The sequence below is a fragment of the Puntigrus tetrazona genome, chromosome 9, assembly GCF_018831695.1.
Source record: "Puntigrus tetrazona isolate hp1 chromosome 9, ASM1883169v1, whole genome shotgun sequence".
NCBI classification, from domain to species: Eukaryota; Metazoa; Chordata; class Actinopteri; order Cypriniformes; family Cyprinidae; genus Puntigrus; species Puntigrus tetrazona.
In genome coordinates, this window is record NC_056707.1 from 17,589,813 (window position 1) to 17,607,540 (window position 17,728).

The following is a 17,728-nucleotide window of genomic DNA, read 5'->3' on the forward strand; positions in this document are numbered from 1 at the left end:
TCTGTGAGCAGATTTCTGCAAGCCTGTTACGATTAAGGAATGCATAAACAAGCCAAATATCTGTTTATCGACATGTATTTGTAAAGGTCAGAATGATTTGATTTCACTAAGCACATTCTTAGACTGATATTTAGATATCAATAATATGGGAGACTAGACTGATGTTTGTGCCCCAAAGTCTTTTTTAAGCTAAATTAAAAAAGAAACATCAGCCTCACTCAAACAGATGATAATAATCGCATAATCCTTAACGCCTTTAAGACATCTTCATAATAATTCTTTTTTCATGTATAATGGATTGATTTGAAATATTAAAACTGTTTTTGACAAGTAAAATATAGATTTGATTATAACATATAACCACAAGGAAAATAAAGTACAACCATGCAGGCAGCAAAGCCCTGATTATATTTCCTGCCTTTGCATGCTAACATCAAAGATTATACTATTCTGTAAAAAGCTGTGGACTCTAAACAACCCCACAACGGTTCCACCTTTTTCTCGTACAAATCATTTATATATGAAGGTCATATGAAACCATAAAAGTGCGCAAACATTGACAGAAACTAAAAGCAGTCTGCTGGGATATTTTTCTCAACGCTACTAAACAATAACAAAGGAATTCAATCAATGTTTGACCTTTGGCCATTTGATGAAACCATCATTAATTGCTTTTTAAAGGAAGATTAAATAGTTTTCCTTCCAACAAACTCTCATTGTGGTCTCCTGTCAGCATTGGACACTTCAAGGGAGAAAAACTGTTAAGTAATGACTAATGCTCAGATAGTTGTGGTTAATCGCTGGGAAAATGACCTCTGTGCTGGTTATCTCTCTCTCTCTCTCTGTCTCATTTTTTCCTGTTTGCTCTCCATCACAATGTGAATAATTACAAGAGAAAATATGCCAAAAGACTCTCTGCTGAAAAGTTTTTTTTTTCTTTGCGGATGTAGACAAAGGGTGAAAATAATTACTGTTTTACTTTTCCTATTTCATCAATCACACAAATCACCTAAGTCATTCTACGAAACCAGTTTTATTCTGTCATGAGCATACATATAAAATAACTGTAACAATGTGCTATAACTTTTAGTACGTGCTAATACTGGTTTAGCTAAAAAAAAGTAGGGATGGGCATTTTCCAAAAAATATCGCATTCGGATATTCTGGATCATTTTAAAGAAAAAGAAAAAGAACGAAAACTCGAATATCGGTTTATTTAAATGAGGTTTCACGAGAAAGACGTTATTTTTGTCACGATTTCTGAATACTTGATTAGCAGGAGATAACAATGCTCCACAACAACGTTACATTATGTCGCAAGATTTTAATTTGGTTCAAAAACGTGTGTAAATGAAAAACCATATGCGTGAAAAACAAACATTTTCAAGATCAAACAAAGCAAACAGAAACAGAGCTAACAGATAGTGCCATTTGTCAACCTATATTTATTGTGTTTACATTGTTTTGTTTACAATATTAATTCTGAGAAAAACAATAATATCCACATGCTCGGGAACACAGTAAGGAACACGCTAACAAAGATGACGTGTGCTAACAGTATCTTAGCGCTTTATGTTAAATCACTCTCCCTAAAGAAACTTTATGTATGTCTCAAGGTCATCAAGACATCAGTATATAGTAACAGATTCTTAAAGTCTCATAGCGTCACATTTATCTTAGAAACAAACATATTCTGTGACATAAAGTCATTAGAAACCTGAAAGAGGAGCATTTTCATAAATATATGCACCCTATAACATAACAATATAATTTTTACTGTTCTTAAATATTTAATTTATGTTTAAGTAAACTGACTTGTGTACCTGTATTTAAATGTACTGAGTCATTTCCTTGAGTAAATGTGACATACTGTAAAAGACATAGAATTTAATTAAAAAGCTTGTGTGTCAGAATCAAATTGCATCATGAAAATGGGTGAAAACCCAGCCCTAATAATTGTACACACTTAATAACTGATAACCAAAAGTATAAGAAATGTAATGTAAAGCTTCTTATAGTTTCACAACCCTGTATCTTCTTATGTTAAATTTAATTTACATCCCACCATGCATAAATTTGACTTGGATGCGCAGCACGTTGCATTTCACGCTTATCTCAACACATAATTAATCTGATACAATGTTTAAGATCTTTGATTAAGAGGTTGAAAATCTTTGCACCAAAGAAAAACACCGGAAAAGGTGCCCAAATCACAGAATGACCTGGAGGTAAAAAAATGTATCACCGCTATAATTTCAAAAGAAAATGTAACTAACTTTTCAGAACAGTCTCTTGCCTTTATCCGTCTCACTTGAAGGTTTCTCCTGTTTCACTGCAAAGTAAATCAGTGAGGGGGAGAGACTGCATCTGAAATGAACCTCTTCCTCAAGCAGCAGCGAGTCAGACATCAGCGTGTGTGGCTTTTGGTTTTGCAGCCCCTGCTGTATAACGCAGAAAGCTGAGAAGACAAAAAGATCTGTGCTTTTTAATGTAAAGTCTTGAGCAGTGCCTCGCTGACCCATCCCATCACGCACTTACACTGAGTTGCTCTCTAGAGAATCCTCCAACCTTCCTCTGCCTCCCAAAGGGCCTCCTGCCCTTGAATATAAATTGATGACGGATATTTAAAGCAGTTACATTATTAACGCCTCACATTTCACACTTCCATCCTTTTTTTTGACTCTATAGATGGTAAACGCGAGTCAGAGGAATGCCACGTTCTCTTTGCCTCCGCATTTCAAAGGCACCTTTTCTCATAAAACCAGCTGATCTACCGCCAAAGCTCCTGACTTCAAAGGCAGCGAGCGGCCCTGGCCTTCGGATTGGCCCGGATCCTCTGCTCCTGTGCAGCGATAAGAGGCCAGAGGCACAAAGGTGAGACGCAGCAGAAAGACTCGACGATAAGGGTTTTGCAGGATAACCGGATGAGGTGGAGAGAAACAAAGAATTCAGCAAATGACTGATCCCCGTGACAGCACATGAAACATCTGTACATTAGGCAATCTGTTCCACCTTCACCCGAGAGCTGCTGACACTGGATAATCCTTATGCAAACATAAGGTGTGTGTTCTTCTCACACACGCAACATGCACATTGGCTCACACATAACTTGGAACGGAGCTTTAGTAAGTGATTTTTTCCCCCTCATGAAAATCTATGTTATTTTAGTCACTCATCGAACAACACTCAATTTTTTTGGAAGCGGTTTCCACCTCAGAGGAAGTAAATGAATAAGTAAAAGGTAATTTTTCAACGGTGTTTCTTACATTTGGGATTTGTCTGTCTTGCTGTGTGACTTCTCAATTAACTTTTTATTTCTTGTGCCATAAGGTAGAATGCTGTTTATATAGAATATAAAGAATCTTTTCGAGAGCATTAAATCCGTTACTTTACACCTTTGTGCACGACGTCCATATGCGGTTTAGTCGAATATCATCTTCTTACAGCACATGACGGTGTTTACTTTTTCAGTTCAAGCAACAACGAACTCAGCTAAAACCATGATGACCGAAATTGCCCTCCACCATAGGAATCATGCATTAGCGAATCAGTTTTGAATCAGGTTCAATCAGTCAATAAATCAAAGAAAAGTAACATAAAAATAAAAATGATTAATGATATGATAAATTAAAAAACCCCTGCCCAAAAAAAAGGCTGTCGTTGAATATATGTATATTAGAGCCAAAATCAAGAAACAAAATAACAATAACGATAAGCATTCAGTTTTGTTGTATAAATTATTATTGTAATTCTAAATAGCCAACATTACCATGCACACAAAAACAATCATGATCACTAGAATAGGCACCAAATTGAAACAAATACGTTATAAACTTATAAAGACCTTAGTTTATAAAACATAAATCAAAAGATCATAAGAAAAAGTGTAAGAAATCCCAACATAAAACAAATATTCTACCTACACTGTGAAATCATCCGTTTTATATTTCATTCTTTTCACGCTAGCTCAAAACCATCCTCTTTGACGCATGCAGGATCATTTGTTTGTTCTCTGACAAATAAGGTGTAATCGATGCGGTGATTAAGATCTCATTTGGTGCAAGAATAACAGGTCGAGACTGAGCAGAGCGATAGATTAGTCCAAATCTGTTTCATCAAAGCCCGTTCCTGCTCAGATTGCTTCTCATCCCTCAGTCTCTGGCCGGGCTGTGCCACTGTTTGATCAGTCATGCCAACACCCAACATTCCTTCCAGCTAAAAAAAAAAGCACATCCATAGAAGCATATCTGCTGTCATACGCTTCCAGCTTTCTTCACGACCGTCTTCAAACATATCAGCTGTGTGACAACTAACCCCGTTTTCTGTAAAATAGTGCAGAAGTATGTGAACTAGGACACAACTCTTACACTTTTAGGAAGTATTTGCATCCTAATGGGCTCTTAATAGCTTGATAATGTCTGCATACTCACACTGACGGGGGAAGACATCATGTAGTCCTCACACACACTTTGTGACTCTCACTTCCTGTGATCTGTGAAAGGTTAATTGCCACTGTTAATTCCACCTAATGACTGTCTGAATGTTGTGAAGGTCACGAGGCGCTGCAGGAAAGACTTGGTCAGGCCGGGGGAATGATGGAAATTCCCATTCTTCGGCCAAGGACGGCGCCTAAAAGCTCAGCTCAGCACTGTTAAGATGCAAGGAGAGGAGTATTAGATCTAATATTGATATAGACATTTATTCAATATTAAAACATAAAGCACAACCTGCATGAACACAAGTCAGCTCTCTCGCTACAGGACGGGGGCATCAATATTTTATGATATTGGCCTCTTCCTTTATTAATATGTTAGTGGATATGACTAAAATGGATGGCTCTTTCGCTTCCACTTTCTCTCTCCGAGGACAGACTGTTTGTTGTTGTTTGTCGTCGGTCACTGATCTGAAGCTATAGTCGCTTATTTGCATCCGCGGCACTTACAGGGACTTGAACATCTGATCCCTGGTTAGTAGATGGTGATCCTCTGGTGCTGACTCTTCATCCATGAATTATAGAGCAACTCTGAGCAAGAAACTCAACAGGATAGATAAGCAGGCAGACAGCTGTGAATCTCAGAGTCACACTCATACAGACAGAAACTCAGCCAGAGCGAAACCTCCACTGCTCAGTGTAAAAAAAAAAAAAAAAGCCTTCAGAAATATTCGCACATGTGCATAAAAAATTCATACTTCTGTCAAATCTTCCTCTGATGTTCTTGCGCTTGCACATACATTATTATACTGTATATATTGATAGTATATTGCTCTCTTGAGATTGATATAAAATCTATACTTACATATTCATTAGCCTCTCAGTGTTCTATAAAATATTATCCTCTTGGGAATCGGTTTGTTAATCCGTACATGCTTGGAACATATTAAGTGCTGAGTTCAAATTCAGACACCAATGCAAAATTCATAACTGTTCACGTACCTTCAAAAAAGTGTGCATGAGATATGCAGTTAATAGAATTCTAAAAATCGGCAGCCATCTGTTATTACAGTTTTTGTTGAAATTTTGAATAATATATAATTTTTTGATGTTTTTGCCATTTTTATTTTTTTTTTATCATTCATAGTTAAACTTACCCTTTATAATTAACTTTTTTTTTTTTTTTAAAAGTAACCCACTTTTTATGTTTTATTATTGTTTATTTACTGCATCCCTTTAATTATTGCCATGCCTCCTCTGAGAAAACACAAGTGTTGTAACGGTATGCTAACACCACAGATGCACACATGCACCTCTCACTGTGATCAAATCAAGGAAAACATTGCAGGGCGTGCCACATATCATCAACAAAGTCCATAATGAGCTGTTAATACAGCTGACGTGTTTGTAAAACCACTGGGGCAAGACCTGATTTCTACGTGTTTACTGATGTATTAAAAGCAAACAGCTGTCTCACTGTCCCCCTTAAACCTACATTTAAAGGTCAAAGCACAATTCAACCAATCGGGAGCCCAGATCTAAAGGTTAATTGTCCACCCCAATTGCCTTTTTTTCTAAGCTTGTGGATGCAATCAGATGAAGCCCACTGAGGTTGAGTTGCTCGCTTTACATGGGAACCTTTCACGAGTCCATTAAGCAAGACCAAAAATAACTCAAGCCACAGTCTCCATAGGTGACAAAAGGCTTCTTCGGTGCCTCTCTTTAAATGCCGCGCAGACTTTTTGTGGTGGCTGTCTAATATTCTGTTTTGAATGACATTTATGAATCTTTCATGCCTACAGTATAAACCTCCCTCGATGCCATCTCCTCATACATCATTGATGCAATGCACCAGACTATGAGACAGATGCTATAGAGTGTACAGGAAGTGTTATTGCTCGTCTCTGAGGAATAATCATTGTGGGGTATATGGTTTGCCACAGAGGAAGGAGACTGATTCTGGCTCTTGGCCTGAATGCATTGATTTTTTTGCATCCAGATTATGTTTCGTGCTGTTTGTTCACATTTATTTACTCACCGTTGACAATCCATCTACACATATTCAACAAAACCGCATAAACCTTTGGCTAAGTGATCACAGCATAAAATATTCATGTTCCCCCCTTAGAATCTCTAATGTGTTTAAAGATAGGCCAACTGCTTTCCTTGTTCCTTCCAGAGGCCATTGAGATGTAGCTGTGGCGCAATTGCCAAAAAAAGAAGATCTGAGAGTCAAAGAGGTTATTGTACCTTAAACAGCGGACAGTTCGGACAGTCTGAAAGCATCGGGTACATTTATAACCTTCAGATTTCATTTTAAGCCATTTTAGTTACATTTTGAGCTATTAACGATCCAAGTCTGAAGATTTTCTGAAGAAGTCAATACAAGAGCTGTCCTTGGTGCTGAAAGGTATTCGGTGGATGGCATGTTTGAATGCCTTTGGAATACTTGCACCATATCTGTCTTATTAGTTTGTACAGTATATCCTGTGGGAAAAGTTACTAAAGCCATAGAAGTGCCTTAGAAATGCTGTCAATGGCTACAGTACGCATTGTTTTTTTTGTTTTGTTTTGTTTTTTTTCATCTGATAAATCCAATTAAACTAAGAGGGTGTTAAGTGTTTGCTAGTCAAGGACCTCTTCCATACAAATGAATGCTGTGTTCCTTTAAAGAGGACGTGTTGTAATTCAATGAAGCAAAAGCTCGTATTCAATACTCAGAGGTGCTTATTTCATTATGTGCTCAACCCAGGCCATTACACCTCATGTACCACTGACATTTGAAAAGGCCAAAAAGGAAAAAGAAAAAGAAAAAAGTTTAGCCTTTTTCTTGTTTGAAGCAAAGTGCGCTTTAACGCGGATAGAAATAATCTTAACAACCACTGGTGGTGGTTTTCACTAAATTGTCCTTTATTCATTTAACTTTAAAGGTGTTTCTTGGAAATGTGTCAATGTTTTAAGCATATAATCATTTTATGCGTTTCAGAATGATTTTAAAGCAATTTAAGCCACAGTTTAGGAGAGCTGTGGCCTGTACCGAGCCGATGAGCGAAAGGTTGTTGAGCAAAAGTTGTCGGTGCGGCATTTAATTTTTACTATTTCGTATGGTACTATTCTTAGCTCTTAATTTAAAACAGGCTGTGTAAGGTGCGAGGAACTACTAAATTAAGGCCCCGATATACTTCCAACTAAATCGAAGAACGAACTGAAATGACATAATTTCAAACTAAATCAGGACAGAGCGAGGTTTGTTTTTACAGTTTGAATCAGCTCACCAAAGCTAACTTTTTTTCCTACAATGAAATTACATCAAAGCTTGTATAAAAGACCCAGAGTTATGCAAAAAGTGACGTAGAGAAACACAAGATGCAAGTTTTCCAAAGCCATGAAAAGAGCGAAAGCAGCGTAAGGGTCCAACTGATCGGAAACAGTATAGCACCTTTTAGCCTTTTCCAACAAAAATGTTTGTTTGAAGTTTATCGAGGTCCTTAACATTTAATTTAAATGCATACACCTCTCTTTCACTTTCTATTACTCAGGTGTTATTACACTTTGCATGCCAGTGCTGACACGAATATCATAGGTTGTTGGTCGCTATTCTACATATGTGTGATGTTTAGCAATACTGAAAGAGTCTCATCACAAGCATCATGACAAACAGAGCAGGCAAAGATTTGTTTCACCCCACTCTGATTTATGTGTTAAAGACTTCAAAATACATCTGGTAAATAAAAATGAAGTGCAAGTTATTTGTATAGCAGAAAAAATAGCACAGCGGTGGATTTGCTTTGAGACCAAGCAATTTCTTTGTCAAAAACGTGGTTTCATGGCTCGTGGTCTCCCGTATTTGTGATTCCAGTGAAAATACATATTTTTGTCTAATATACAATGTCCAAAAGAGGTATTTGGACACTTTAAAATATGTGAATGCTTAACATTGGAATGAATATGAATATATATATATATATATATATATATATATATATATATATATATATATATATATATATATATACTGTATATATATTGTCAAAATTAACACAAAGGCACTTGGACACTTTTTAATTTCATAATGAACTACACCGATGATTATTCTGCTACAATACCTGTTGTAACTCAAATCCACTAAATCCATAAAAAAGCCAAAAAATCACTAGAGAACAAAATGCACAAGGATTTATCAGAAATAATTTACTGGGGCAAAAAGGTCTAGTAGTGCAAAATTACCTTAAAAAATAACAACGCAGCTGCAGAAGTTACAGTGATTTATCTGTTATCTATTACCACAACAGGTTTTGACCTTGATAAATCACCTTTGCTAAACCAACAGTACAGGAGCACAAATTTGCCATCCAGTGTCCAATCAAATATAAATTCTGTATATTCATTCTGACCTCATTGATAAACCCGTGATGAAGTGCTTTCAGGCTGCTGGCTTCTTCCTCTCTGGCTCTCCTCTCGAGGGATACCAGAGCTTAGCAGCATGCCAACACTGAGGATTTCAGAAACCAGTGCGTGCCAACGCTCAACACATCTCGTGTGGATAATGCAGGTTGCTGACAGCTCCAGACTGGGATTGAAACACTAATGACACCAGCCAACATGTTTTCCCATTTCTATAAAAACCAGTAATTAAGCGAAGAGCTGTGTCCTGTGTGCAACTGTGGCATTTTAGAAGAGCTCAAGTACTGAGACAGGCAGCCATAAGTATGAGGAGGTTTTAATTGAGTGTCCTGCTACCTCAACCTGCTTGAGAGACAGAACTGTATGCTGCTGTCAGAAACAAGCTATACATTGTCTGCTTTGTTAAAAGAAAAAATGCCTGAGAGGCACTTTAAAGAGTTCAATGTTGGAAATGATGCATTTTATCAAAGTTGGTCGAAGAGCATCCGTTGGTAAATGTAAAAGAAAGTTTGAGAGACATGTTGGAAAAGCACTTTTGAGATCTGCCCCTGCTTTTACAGCATCTATCATCAGAGACGGTTTCTCAGACTAAAGCTTTTAGATAATATCCCCTCAGTCAAAAAAAAAAACAGCCAAGGCTCCTATATCATGCTAAATGATACATTTAGTAAATGAAAGTATTTTCCGAAAATTGTGAATTTAGGGGCAAATTAATTCTTACAATCTGTGTAATCTCATGAAGCAATTTTCAATTCATACAATACGTAAAGGGCCAGATTTACTATCAGCTTGTGCCAGCTTTCAGAATGTACTTAAGAAGAATTGTATAGAATTAATAAGGTGTGGACATAGTTTTTTTTGCGCCTGACCTTATTGAACATGCATTTGTAGGAGCTTCCCTTTCAGGCGTAAAAAGTATGGGAGGAGAGTATTAAATTAAATCACGCAATGGGCCACACATCATTAAAAATAACCAAATGAACTGTTATTCAACAATATGGCAGGAGGAATCATGTGGTATTCAGCCTCATGTAAACATTCACGAACATAAAAAAAAAAAAAAATCAATAAATTAAAATAACTTAATTGTCCCAGATGATCCTGTTAATTTAATTGTCTCCTCCTGAGCTGATCCTGAATGTGAAAATGTAAGGGTTGTCAAAGCTATGCAGTTTTGTAAAGATCTAACGTTCTCAAGTTCATTCTTACCATAGAATATTATGCATCGGTTAACAAGTTATATAAAATCATTATATACAGCTCTTGCTTTCCATACCACGCCTTTGCTTTGATTTCAATTATCCGCCCACATCGGTTATCGCCTTAAAATATATAAAGCGCCCTTAAAAAGAAATAAAAAGATGATAGGCGCCTGGCAAAAATGAAAGAAAATGGAGGCTAGTGCAGGAATGTAAAATCATTTACATGTAAATGAGTAATGAGGGATTGTGTAGGTCATAAACGGTGTTTCACATGAATGATAAAGTGCTCTGCGTATTTCCATTGTATTAATGTCAAACTGGGAGACAGAGAAAGGTCCCTGGTAGAGTAGAATCAGGGGTCTCTCCAGGGTCACCGAAGGCGGAAATCAGGTCGTCCATATTTAAAACTTTCCAGGCCAAGCATGGATGAAGGACTTTGGTACTCTAAAGGGAGGAATATAAACTTCAAAACTGCAGGCAGAAGTCTACTGAGGGTCCAGAGTCATTAACTCAGATACTAATGACTGGTTGGTCCACTTAGCTTTGGCTCTACCTCAGGTCACAATGGATTTCAGACTTTTAATTGATGCTGAACATTGAATATGCACTGGCTGAAAATGTGTTGTGTTTTAGATGCTGGGTTGTTAGCATGGGTTGATTAACTATATGGGCAATCGGACAGATGCCCAGGGAAAACAGGTTATGGTGCATTTATAAACGTCTATAAATGTGTGTGATATCAATGCACACGCAATCCTGTACTGTTATCTTACGGCCATATGTACTGTAATAAAAAGGTTTTGCTTGTGGATATGAGATTCCTCTATGCGCTGATAAATATTCTGTGGTGAACTAAATATTACAGAATAACAAATGTAATTTCTGCATTAAAACATTAGTCTAGGCAATAAATGAGTCTTTTTGCCAGGAATATAGAGGTTTCCCTGGTAAATCACAGCCTTTTGAAGTAAAAGCTATATCTCAATTTGTTTCTTTCAACAAACAAAAAAAAAACAGAAGAAGACCACCTAAATCTTCTTCTGTCACTGCAACTTCCCGAAAAGGCGAACACAAAAATGTAGTTAATATTTGCATCATTAATGGTTTATCTTAACCACCCGCAAATAATGAGAATGCATTTTTTTGTTACCTGAGTCACGGGTTATCCACAGCGGCCCGAGGATTTAACCGCCATTCGTGCATCACTACTGCGCAGATATCAATAGCATCACTGGGTTGTGAAGTTGCCAAGTTTAGGAGACAAATGGGTTGAAATTCGTATGTGTCGACTGCGTGAGAAAATAGCATTTCATACAAGATCTGGCAACCGGACAACTTGGAATATATGGACGGGATGATATTTAATAAGGGAGAATCCCGGGAAAAACATGAGGGTTGACAGGTATGCCCTGCACCCTAACGTCCTTCACCAAGCAACTCTAACCTCCTGCCCTAATGAGTTACTACACTCCTCACCGAAGTATCCAATAATCCTCCTCTCTGCTTGTGTCAGGGCACCAGATCATGTGCAACTAAGAAGCAGAGTCTACAAAACCACAAAGGCGATTATGGACTTATCCAATTTTACCTCCATCCCTGACTCAGCCCCCTATCCACCCCCCCAAAAAAGATGCTTTGATTGAGTCAGTGAGGCAGTGAATTCGATGGAGTTTTTAAAGCCTGCGATCTCCTGATCTAGGCTGGCTGAACAACAGGCAGTGACCATGTTTAGAGGAAATAAGACAAACACGTTCTGAAGTCTGCAAACTCAGCGGGGGATTGCTGTCTTATGAGGGACTTTGTTGCTAGTTGGGTCAAGGTGACCGAAACCGCTGTGCTGTGCGCCACAAACACGTATCTCCCAGGGGTCTACATGCTCTCCACACTGCTACCAGGCACCAGATAGAAGGTTTTGATCTTGATTTTAAAGCGTGACCAATATTCTAGTGGGAACACAAGCGTCATGCATCTAGCGATCCTACGGTGAAAAACAAATAGGCAAATAAATAAATAACAATGTCAAACTCCCAGTAGTGTTAGCAGTGTGCCTAACTTACTAAAAGTAGCTATACATTAATTTTACTGCATTTATGCATTTGGAAGGTGCCTTTATCTAGTGACATACATTTATGGTTTACACTGATCTTACTTTCTTTCTGTTTTTTTGTCACAGTAATTCAATTGTTATATATTGTAAATAGTATAACAGTTCCAGTAGCAAGATACGTTTTTCTATTTTTGGATTAAGCATACAGCTTTACAACAGGGTGAGTGGAGGAAATAAGAAAATACACTCTTCTATCCTAAACTATCCTCTCTCTTGTGGCACTGGAAAGTGGATTCAATCAGGTAAATCAATTTGTGCAGGTGGTTTGTGTAAATTAACTGATAATAAATTGTTTTTGTGTCCAAAATCGTATGTCTCTGATATATTACATAGCACCGTTCAAAAGTTTTGTTTAGTACATTTTTTCCTAAGGAAATTAAAACTTTTATTCAACAAGGGCACATTAAATTTATCAAAAGTGACAGTGCATAATTTTATATTGTTTTTTCATTCATCAGAGAAACTTGAGAAAACTGGTTTTCACAGAAATATTACGAATATTTCATATTTAGGAAAATGTTTAATATTAAAATATCAAACTGTTTTCAGCATTGATAATAAGTGGAAATGTTTTTGAGCACTAAATCAGCATATGTGACCCTGAACCACAAAAGCACAATATAGCTATAAATATATATATATATATATATATATATATATATATATATATATATATATATATATATATATATATATATATATATATATCAATTTTGAATTCCATGGTAACATAATAGAATGATTTCTGAATGATCATTTGACTCTTAAGATTGCAGTCGTGGCTGTTGAAAATAGGTTATTTTTATATTAAAATATAAACACTTTTTTAAAACTGTAAAAATATTACATTTGTAAATGTATTTTTAGCAGACAAATGCAGCCTTGGTGAACATAAGAGACTTCGTCTAAAAACATGAACAAATCATATATATATTATTTATAGTGTAAATTAGAACAAATTCTATATTCAAATGTATAAATTATTCAAGCCTGTTTCTACCTAAAAATAAACAAGGTACCTGTAAGATATAGTTAAAAAAAAGAAATCGCATAAGAAGTAACAATGTTAATAATTCACAACTGCAAGATATGCGAGACATTCAAGATACAATGTGAGAAAAAGTTATAATTAGGGAATGTAACGTAACACTGCAAGATTATAAGTATCATTTTTACATATAAAGTCAAATTATCATCAATAAAATCAATTTTATGCCATCTTAAGCATTTCGAGTCAGCTTTCAGCATAGTTTCCCAAAACACTGCAAGCTAGTGTTGAACAACCTGTGCACAAATTGTGCTCATAAAGGTGAAAGAATGTTGTATACTGTATTTTTGGTCTTTACCAGAGCCATTTTGACAGATCTGACTAAGGAACCAGTGCTCTATCGACCAACAGCAGTAGATGCGAAGCTGCAGTAAATGATGCTTTTATATGGTGCTTCAAATTGAATTAACTCCCCCAATGGATTTACAGCTCCTAGCATAATGAAGCCTGAGAGCAGACTCTCCTGCACAGTAAAACACCTGATCTAATCTTTGTTGTTCCCTTTCTCTCGCTCTCTCTCTCTCCTTTCCCAATGTTCATTCACTCCTTCTTACTCTTTATTCACCACACTCGCCTGGTGATCTTTTGTGCGGTTTGCTCTTTGACCAGAATTTGCTAGCTATCACCGTTGTGGTTTATAATACACATTCATGATTGATTTAAAAATGTTTTAATGGAACGTGCTCCATTGTTGAGTAAGTGTGCAAGTCTGATAGGCTCTGTTCAGAATTAGAATGACTATATATGCTCAGATAAGAATCTCTCTCGTTCAAACCAACCTTTGCGGCCTCCTGCTTTTGTCAAAATACACAATAAAGGATTTCGGAATAATGATGTTGACTTATCAGTTGGCCGTCTATTGAAGGGGGGTGACGTGACGGAGCATGTTATGTCCTTTCCATACGTGAACCGAAAAATACACCCAAACCAATCTTTCAGCACAGCAGTTGCAGAGGCTTTATGATGAAGTCATTCTAATTAACCTTGAATGAAAGCAACAGCACAAAAGCATGCTGAAAAAAAGTGCTTCTTTGTTTGAAAAAATGACTCTGTCCTCCATTCATTTCAGTCCATAAAGGCAATGTGAAAGGACACTATAAAAGTTGATGATCAGGGGTCTTTAAGAGTCGATGCACAGCATATGGACCACATTTCTAAGTTCATAACAGCAGTCACTCATGGCCATTTAGTGCAAACAGCAGCAAAGTGCTATTTGCACATACTGTGAATAGCATGAGGTGACCATTTCCACTGCAAATCACATGATTGCACAGAATTCATTTTGTACAAATAGTTTCTGGCTGTTAATTTTCATTTTGGGCTCTCTGTGCTATAAAAAAGTACATTAGGGCAACTATGCGAAACCATATAAATTATAACAGATTATTACATTATTATTTTAAAAAGTATGCATTTGCAAAGAGTAATGTTAGAATGGCCGCATGCGAGTGTGAATATGGAATTTCATAATACTTTCCTTCAAATGCAATGCTCAAACTTTAACCTTCACTGTGATCACAAAACAAGATTTATTGTGGTCTCACAACTTTTATGTGTCTGTAGAAGTACAGTTGTTGTAGAGTGAATGGGCATCTGTGGTACTGCTATAAAAACTTGAAACGTCTTCATAACCTCATAGAAATTTTTCTCTCATTTTTCTTTTTCTTTAAAACATACAGCTCTTATCAACTGAGCCAGGCCATAATACACCAGTCTGAGGATTTGTCCCAAATGTCCCCCAAATCCTTATAGTTTTACTCATGAGCAAGCTTTTAACACTCCGCAGTCTTGTGGACTACGTGGGCCCACAATGGACATTTTTTAAAGGAAGCGTTACCCTAAAGTGAAAAAAAGACTTTCTTTTACATAATGCAAGAGAATATTTGAAAGAGGTTTTTTTTTTGCCATAATGCAGAATGGTTGTAATCCTGTTTTGTAATCCTGGTCAATTAGATTTCATTTATTACTATGTAAATACAGGTAAATACATCTTTGATTTTGTTTTTATGTTGTGGCTTCTCTATAACTAGCATTCATAATTATTATGATGTTTAGTTTATATTTTATGATTTTTCAGTGTAGTTTTAATGAAATTCATTCTTTCTTTTTTGTTGAAAAGAAATCAAGGTTTTTGAGAATTTTTCTCCATACATTGGACTTCAGCGGCAGCCAACGTGTCCAGTTACAGTTTCAATTCAGTTTTAAAGGGATCTACACCCAGCCTCTACACCCTGCATTTTCTAATAAATAAATACATTTCAACCGCAAATACTCATCTTGCACTTTCCATTGGTAAGTTGTCCACACTGCAATGATTTCCTGCATCTCCAAAAACCACAGACACTTGTTAGACCGTCTATAATTTGGCTGCGGCTCAGCTATGACATATTTGGGGCCTTTTTTGAGCAGTACTGATTTCCATAGGCTCTCACTCAGTCAGCAAAATCCTTCAGCTTTCTGTTCCATACAGTGACAATGCCAGAGAACATAACGCAGATGGTATGTCATCCCTCCTCTCTTCCCCTTTCTGCTTCTAACTCCTCTCAACAGATGGACGATGGGTTTGACGTTCTTCAAAATACTTGTTTATTTGAAGGTAACTGCTCAAAGTTACTGCTCAGCACTGTTTGCTTTTCAGGCCACAGCATCATTTACCTCAGAGCATTTCATTGTTTATACTCATCAGCAAAATCACACAGTAGTGTGCAACTTTCTGGAAAAAGCTTACAGCCAGATATGGCATATTCTCTATTACTATAAAAAAAGCACTTAAAGCGAAAAGCTCTCTAAAGAGCAGCTTTCACTGAAATTTCAGTAAATACATATAGATTATTGACTTATTTAATGTAAGGCTATCAGTTTAAAAGACTGACAGACAGACAGCAATAACAATTATTAATATTATTAAAATGATCATAAAATATAAAAATGTATTTTCATATATTTCCATTCTAAAATTATATTTTCATTTTAATTATAAAAATAAGAAAATATATAATATAAAAATATATTTTATTAATTTATATTATATCATTTTTATTGTATTTATCCTTTTCTATAATGTTTTCATGTTTGAATTGTCCTAATTTAATAGCTTTTCTCAGCAAGCAATTCAATTAGTCTGCATATCATAGAATTAATTTGTTTAGCATTTTAATCGATTGACAGCCCATAATTTAATTTTATCACATAATCAACTAAGTAAAACTGAGAACAGCATTTAATTAGACCTACGATATCCGTCACATCGGGCCTCTTCTGAACGAAACGTGTCTAAAAGACTGAAGCTCAATTGAGCAGAGAGAATACAGCTGGAGATAGGAACTATGGATGATGCAGTAGACCTCTAGCTATCGAGCAGTGCCTTTCTTTCTCTGGCAGTCTCTCACCCTGCCTGTTTTTCCCTTGGGTGGTAGCAGAGGGAGAACACACACTGACACACTGTGTTCTGAGCAAAGTGAGACTGACAGCTGCTGCAGCTCACCTTAAACACACTTTAATTGAATTACCAGCCAAGCACATAGCCAGACACGTTGGATGCACTGACTGAAAATGTGGGGGACAATTTCTAATTTCATTTTCTAAGCGGTGCAGAAAGCTTTGCCTGATGAATTTCATGAGCCATGAGCGCCTCGTATACATTGCATACAAGTAAGAAGATTTCTTATGGAATGGCTTGAAAATCACTTTCTCCAGTGAAATTATTACCTTGCGCCGTAAATGTGCCATGTATTTAGGATAATAGCAGTGTTGTAATGATAACTGCACCTGCAGACTCGTACACACATTTTAAAAGGCCTGTAAAAAATATATATTTTCTGTTAAGCATTTTATAATATTGAATAATGGTGTGTGGCAATGTAAATGATTAGTCATTATGTTAATACTATGGCTACACATTGCAAAGCGTTAACTTGCTTGTAAAAATGGATACAACGTGTGGATCATCATCTGTATCGGTGATCATTATCTGAATTTTATAGCTGTGGACATAAATTTATCATCCATTACTCTGATGAAGGGAGATAATATTCTTAAATGCAAGTTCATAATGATCCGAAAAGTTTTATCTACTACTTTAAATAAAAAGCTGAATTAATTCAATAAAAACGGCTATTAGATGAAAAATCGGTTAATCTAATACAACATCTTTCAACAGATTCCAGATATAGCACAGTGAATCAAAAAGACTTGCCAAAATGTCACTTTTTTTTTCATTCCGCTGCGGTATCCAAGTTCAAACTGACTGTACCATATAACATTTGTTAGGTTGCGATATGCGGTCATTTCTATTGTGCATTAACCTACCTATTAAATAATGTAAGACAGCTAGACTTCAATCTATCGATCCTATTTTTTATTATACACCCTTGGAAATAAAGGTGCTTCATGAAGCCACAGAAGAACCTTTTTGTGTAAATGCTTCCATAAAGAACCTTTAACATCTGTAGAACCATTCTATTTCATAAAAGGGTCCTTGTGGCGAAAGGTTCTTCATGGTTCTTCAAAGAATCTTTGGCTGAATGGTTGTTTGT